Consider the following 7,702-nt stretch of genomic DNA (forward strand, 5'->3'; position numbering starts at 1 on the left):
CAATAACAACCTCATTGATAGTTTTGGAGCAGTGTGACGGCTTTGATTTCCTAATTCCAAAAATTGGAGTATTTTCTAATTTGTGAGCAATACCTTTAAAATTGACGTTACTTTAAATCCTTGGGATACAAACCTTACACATGAGAAACCAAGGTTGCATAATAAGGTTAGTTACTCTTCATGCGCTACAATGTATGGAAAATGTCGTCTCCTGAGATAGATAGATAAAACCTAATATTAGACGTCACTCTCGACTTGATGTCATATTACGTTTTATCTATTTTTCTTAGGAGACGACATTTTCCGTACATTTGAGCGCATGGAGACTCGAGAGTAACCAACCTTATACAACCTTGGGAGAAACCCATGGTTATAATTATTTGACTAAACATATTCTCAAAAATATAATAGATATTCGCATTAAAGTGTGTACTGTAGAGTAGAGCGGGGCAAGTTAAGACTTTTATCGAGCTGTTCGTTATTTAGGTAAAAGGGAACGCTCCGGTCGTTATTTAGCGGTATTTCCCGTTATTTTTTTTAAGTTACTGTTTCATGCAAGTTAAGTTATTTACTAATCCCAATATCTTTGATATTTTAGACTTAGGTTATTTCATTTTACAGCACTAATAATTTGAAATACAGGGTGTCCCAATAAACGTGGGTATTGAGAGATAACTTGAAAGTCGTCTTTGATTTCTGATATCCATGGCAAATAAAGTAAAAAAACGAGGCTGTACGTCTGAGGAGTTTTTTATAAAGTGGTCTAACTTTCTTGTATTTTAAAATTGACGAAGTATTAGATATTAAGACAATTATGATTTATTAAATAAATTGAAATTTTTTTACAAATTTCGCAATATCTCCGTCAATTTTGAAAATACAAAAATGGTAGACCACATTTTGAAAATCTCAATACCAAACGTTTTTGATGTTAGATGTTTAAGCTGAACAACTGCAATAATTTTGTTCATGAAAAAATGACGCATGGATCAAAGACGATATGAAAGTCGTCACTGAATTCCCATGTTTATTGGGACACCCTGTATCTAAAAGGTGAACGACAATAGGCGGGAGGGGGGGGGGTGTATTCTATACGTGACAATAACTTACCTACAATTTTAGATTATGAAAGCAATAATAAAGCACTTGCCAATCGTAAGTATTATTGTTAACCCTAAACAATGAGTTCTCCGTTGTAAAGTCGTCTTTGACTAAGATTTTCTCCCAGAGCCGAGTCCAAACCAAACCTTACCCTCTCAGATAGTATAAACAACCTCACGTGCAGTAATACAGTTTCAAAAGTTTATATCAAAAATAATACTTATAAAAATAGTGATTTACGTTTAAAATCAATTGCCATTTTATTTCAGAAGTCAAAAACGTCATTTTAGTACTGTATGTAACCTTGTTAATTAAATGTATTTTTTCAGGAAATAAAGAGATTATCATTATTATCGATTTCGGGTGATTGTTTGAATGTGTGAATGATCGGGAGCCTCAGTTAATCGGGATCATTAGTTTGGGGAACAAATACCCCTCTGGTTCAATCCCTGGTAAATTGCTGTTTTAAAGCTTCCCATTGTGTATTTCGGGATCAACTCCTTTCTTTGGTTCAACAATTATGTATTGAGTGTGTGAGATGTTGAAATAATTGAGAAACATAATATCTCAAATGTCGTCTTCATTTTAGATAATTTAAGATATATTTCAATCTTTGCCTTTTAACAATGGCGCAAATAACAGGGGGAGGGCGACTTGATCCTCCCCCCCTCAAGAAATTCTTCTTCTTTCGATATCTGATCACGTTTGATCATTTTTAGCCAAATTTGATCAACAAAAAAAGATTTAACAACAATTACAATGAAAAATTGATATTTTTCGTTAATTTCAGAGCGGATAGCAAAGCCGACCACTTAAATTACTTATTAATATGACATAAATAATGATTTTATCTTCTGTATTTTTTATTTTTGAAAAATAAATGCAAACCAATATAACTATCCGATGTTAGCGACTTAAAATTCAAATAAAATTTTGAAGGAAGGCTCCTAGAAACATCCTTTTCTATAAACATAAAAGTGTCCCACGAAACATATTTTAGAATGTCGTCTTCCAAATACTGGATTAAATTAAGGACTTTTTGCAGTTTAGTTCGGTAGAAAAATATTTTACTCCAATAAATCTTAATCTGGGATCGATATTACCATAATAAAACTGCCATATAATGTTTATAGTTATTTTCTTTGATATCAAACAAACAACTTAACAAATTATGTAAGAATTGACATTTTGAAATATTCAGCAACTGTCATGTTTCGTGGGACACCCTGTAACATATTACATAATCCAGCATATTGTTGTAATTTCTAAGAAAAATGGAAAGGTTAGAAAATGTCGTCTTGCAGTTACTCCCTCTTCGTATTGTGTTGCCTCCAAAGTCCAAACCTCCCGAGTCTGCATGGCATAGAAATAATGTTGCAGGTTACTATCGATGCGCTTCAATGTACGGCAAATGTCGATAAAAACAGCTCATATGACGTCACTGATCATAGAGGCGAGAACGTCATATGAGGTTTTCATCTTTCTTCGGAGACAACATTTTCCATATATTGGAGCGTATTGAGAGTAACCAACCTTATTACACAAAGTAGATATTTTTTTATTTATATGTTTTTCCAATATTCAGCTATTAGTTGGCCATTTGCAGACAGTGTTGGATGATTTCCAGGCGACCTGTACAAACTAATAAAATTAACTAATTGTCCTCTATAAATCTCACTCTAAACACAATTAGAGACTCAAATATCTTTTTATTGATAATTGAGAGATTTAAATGCTATACAAATATTCATAGTCCCATGCCCTTTAGGGTTAAATAAAGGGCGAAGGCGCCTTAAACCGGGTTAAAGAAAAGGTGGCAATCCCCCCTGGAAAAATTTGAAGCACAACAAGGAAGAGGGGGGGGAATCTTCTGGCTCCTTAAAATCAGTTTTAAAATAATGATTAAAACAATGTTCTTTGACAGTAACATTTTATCATTATTCAATAGATTTTTCCAGGGATTCAAAATGTGAAGGGAACCTTTCAATTTCTTTCTTAAATTTTCAGTATTCTGTAACTCAGGGGGGGTAAAAACACGAACAGGGTAAGATTTTTAGATCTGGCATCAATTATCTGATTTCTATGATAAAACTATATTGATAATTTTGATGTAAAAAAAACAATGATCGGTTTTTAAGAGACGTATGAGAGAGTACGTTATCAGGAAATGCAAAAATATGAATAACAAATGTGAGTACATCATAAAACATTTAAAGAGTTTTATCAAAAAGATAAGAAATAATTGTGAACATTTTTTCTTAATCAAAAACATTCAGTTGTCAACATATTCTCATTCAGGTCAGGAATAAAGTGGGGGGAAGGGGGGGTTGTATTGTTACCACCTCCCCCCCCCTACCCCCGCCCTCTTCTTTCGGTCAAAAAAAACAATAATGATAATGATGATAATATTAATTAATGGCAGCCCCGGGCCCTGAAAGACAACTCTACAATAACAATTTCCGGCACCAGATCGACCGTGCATTCGATCTGTCCAATCAAATTGTCGAGAACTGTTTTCAACTCGTTGGTAAACTTGTTGATCAATCGTTTGATCTAGCCGGGAACCTGACTGCACAAATAGGACAGGTTATATTTGTATTTCTAGAAAGTGAAAATACAAGTTTAAATAATCTGATTGATAATGTTTGCAACATTATCTCTGAAGCTCTTCGATCCAAGCCGGATATCTTTAAAGATATTGTCAAAAATCTTTTATCAGATTTGTAAATACGTGAATTTAAGTGATTAATTTGTTAAACATTGATCGATAAAAAAGATTATAATATTAATAAGTTTAATTCACAATTGTATCCTGCAGAACATACATCTCTATCCGAGTAAAAAAATGGAAGTAATGGTTCTGTTTTCCATCTTAAAATGGGAGTAATGGTTCTGTTTTCCATCTTAAAATGGAAGTAATGGTTCTGTTTTCCATCTTAAAATGTTTTCCATCTTAAAATGAAAGTAATGGTTCTGTTTTCCATCTTAAAATGGAAGTAATGGTTCTGTTTTCCATCTTAAAATGGAAATAATGGTTCTGTTTTCCATCTTAAAATGAGACGAATTCTGACAATTTCTGTAATATTTTCTCGATCACAGGTTTGAAGGATATATTGTGTTGAATCAGACAGGGGAAATGTAAACCACAAAAAAATCCTTTTTTTCAAGAATTTTTCAGTAAAGTATCGGGCAAAGCAGAATTAAGATATTAAATAATATAATTATACAACGATTAATCTTGTTTATTGTGTCAAATTTTTATGATTATTGTATTGATTAAAGTTTATTCTTTAAAATTTCTGAAAGATATTTTCGAGATAAAAAAGTTGAAAAATGTTTTCACTTATCAGTAATAAAGCAGTAAAATAAATGAAAAAATATAACTATCTAAATATTTCAATAGAGAGGGACATAAGGGTGAATGTATATATTACTAATCCGTGTGAATCCCGTTCGCGAGCCCTCATTCGTGCATCGATCCTTATAACATGCGTCCACTTTCATGCGTCCACAAAAAAAGGGACTCTTAAGGAACTTTAAGGGACTCTTAAGGCTTGCCTGATTCCCAACCGTACCCTTGAAATCTTAATTTGATGAATAATGTGGAAGATAACGTTGTTTTTCTGAAAATTCTAATTCAAGACCATTTTTGTTTGCCGAGTCCATTAGCGCCTGATCCAATCAGGGTTCAGTCATGTGTTTGGTGTCTATTCTGAACTAATAGAAATTGCATTGCGGTAACATCTATCTTTCTATCTATCTCATTATCCAATTAGAGATAAATCCTAATATCTGCGCTATATACACTAAATGGAAATATTTACTTCTATTGAAACTATAGTGCAAGGAATGTACTTGATCAGACAAAGTGCCGTTTTTTATCAGGCATTGTCATCTGTGGACGGAGGGTCACTTGAGATTCCGAACCCGCTTCAGCACATCCTTTTATTGGCTGCATTTCTCATTTTTAAAGGGATTGACCGGCTATATAAGGTAGTTTTTTTTTAATTATTGAATAACGACGACAACAAAAGTAAACAAAACTCCACAGTAAACTAATTAGTTGTTTCGGAGCCGGTTGAGAAAAAATAAATTAATCTTATCATCGAAAATAAGTAATCTTGTTCAATTATTAGTTTCTATTTTCTCATTTTTCTAGTTCTCATTATTCACAAAGATTTTCTGCAGATTTTCTAGAATTTTTATTGAAAAGACGACATTTGAAGAATTTGAAGAAATCTGCGAATAAATTCCAAGAAAATAAGAATTTCAATATAATGATGAAAACAAAATAATTGATTATAGTATTGATTTATTGACAAAGTTCTTTTGAGAAATATGTTCCCAACCATCTAATTAGATTACTGTATGATTTTTACTTTATTTTTCGTCGTCGTTATTTAGTAATTGAAAAAAAAAATAATTCTGAAAACGTATCCACCCCTAAAGTAGGAATTTTTAACGTCGAATTTGCGCTCAAACTCAAGATTTACAGATCTTTAAAAAGTGTAATATGTCTCAAATGAATCCGAGAGAAGTTTTCCACAACACTGCATACTCAGTTCAACTACCTTACATAGTCAGTCACTCCCTTTCATGAGAAAAACTAAGATTAAATTATGAGATAATATTATTATTAAAGACCGGACTTTATTATGAAATCCCTACTCTAAAATGCCGTTTTGATTTCTAGTAACAAATCATAAAAGTAAAATAAAAACCCAAACCTTCCAATACTTCCACTATTATTTTAAGATGTACATTGTAAAAAATGCATGTGCATTGTGCAATAAAGTGTAGTTTTTAAAGATTGATATTTTGTTACTAAGTTGTCAAGTTACCAAACTGAAGGAGGGAGGGGTGGCGACTCTCAGGGGTTTAGAATTGCTCCCAGGCGTTTGTAGCGCTCTCAAGATTCTGAAATTGATCCCAGGGTTTTGGAGTAAAATGTAAAAATGTTTTCGACCTTTTGTGATAAGACCTTTAAAAAGGGTACTCGAAAACCGAAAACTGAAAAAAGGGCTCTGCTTCCCGTTTTTTACTGTCTTTGTTCAGATATTTGCAGGGAAAATTGCAAATTTCAGTCCAAGTATCCTGTGGGGATCATATAGTATTTGAGTCCAAGTATCCTGTGGGGATCATATAGTATCCTGTGTATAGTATATAGTATCCTGTGGGGATCATATAGTTTAAGTAGCCAAACTGACGACATTTATCTCACTTATACACTAGAGATTATTAGTAAATGTAAAAAAAAAAAAATTAAAAAATGCTTTTTTACTCAACAGTCACAAAATAAAAATTGTTCTATGTCAAATTTATAGAGCCTTCTCTATATATGGCGTGCACTTTACCAAAAATCATCAAATTATGGAGATATCTGAGGAAAACTAAGAAAAAACATACTTAGGTGCCCCTCTCTCTAGTTTTTCCTGGGAGGGGGACGCCCCCCCCCCATTTTTCAGGGGCTGTCCACCTTTCCCCTCCCTCCCCCCTTAGGACGACATTGCACACTTAAATATTCTACGCTTTCCTTTCTTGAATAGAGATTAAAAATGAAGATCAGAACAATTAAAACAAAGCAGTATGAAAATACAAAGAAGTTTTTAAAGCGTATTGAAGCCTTGAGAACAATATAATCGGCACAATTTAAATTAAATTAGTGTAAATAGCAATGGCCTTGAATTTAAGTAACTGAGTATTAGAGGGATATTTAAAGAAAATTAGTTTTCAAGGGAGTGCCTGTAGTTTTAGTAAAAAACTCAAAATTTTTCTTTGATTATTATTTTTTACCAAGCTATTTAACTTTTATAGCTGGGTAGTGTGGAGTAGACACGATGGAAGGCGATTATACCAATTAATTACATGTAAACTTGTAATTCGAATAAAGCTTGTTAACAATGAAAACATAAAAAAATAAGTCGTCTTCATTATATTGATATTTCCACCTACCACCGTACATTAGGTCAAACAACATAATCATTCTGTTTAGTGGAATGCAACATAACCATTATGTTTAGTGGAATGCAACATAATCATTCTGTTTCGTGGAATGCAACATAATCATTCTGTTTAGTGGAATGCAACATAATCATTCTGTTTAATGGAATGCAACATAATCATGCTGTTTAGTGGAATACAACATAATCATTCTATTTAGCGGAATGCAATATAACCATTCTGCTTAGTGGAATGCAACATAATCATTCTGTTTCGTGGAATGCAACATAATCATTCTATTTAGTGGAATGCAATATAACCATTCTGTTTAGTGGAATGCAACATAATCATTCTATTTCGTGGAATGCAACATAATCATTCTGTTTAGTGGAATGCAACATAATCATTCTTTTTAGTGGAACGCAACATAATCATTCTGTTTCGTGGAACGCAACATAATCATTCTGTTTCGTGGAATGCAACATAATCATTCTGTTTAGTGGAACGCAACATAATCATTCTGTTCAGTGGAATGCAACATAACCATTCTGTTTAGCGGAATGCAACATAATCATTCTGTTTAGCGGAATGCAACATAACCATTCTGCTTAGTGGAATGCAACATAACCATTCTGTTTAGCGGAATGCAACATAAAAAACA

This window comes from Eurytemora carolleeae, unplaced genomic scaffold (genome assembly GCF_000591075.1).
Source record: "Eurytemora carolleeae unplaced genomic scaffold, Eaff_2.0 scaffold89, whole genome shotgun sequence".
Classification (NCBI taxonomy): Eukaryota; Metazoa; Arthropoda; class Copepoda; order Calanoida; family Temoridae; genus Eurytemora; species Eurytemora carolleeae.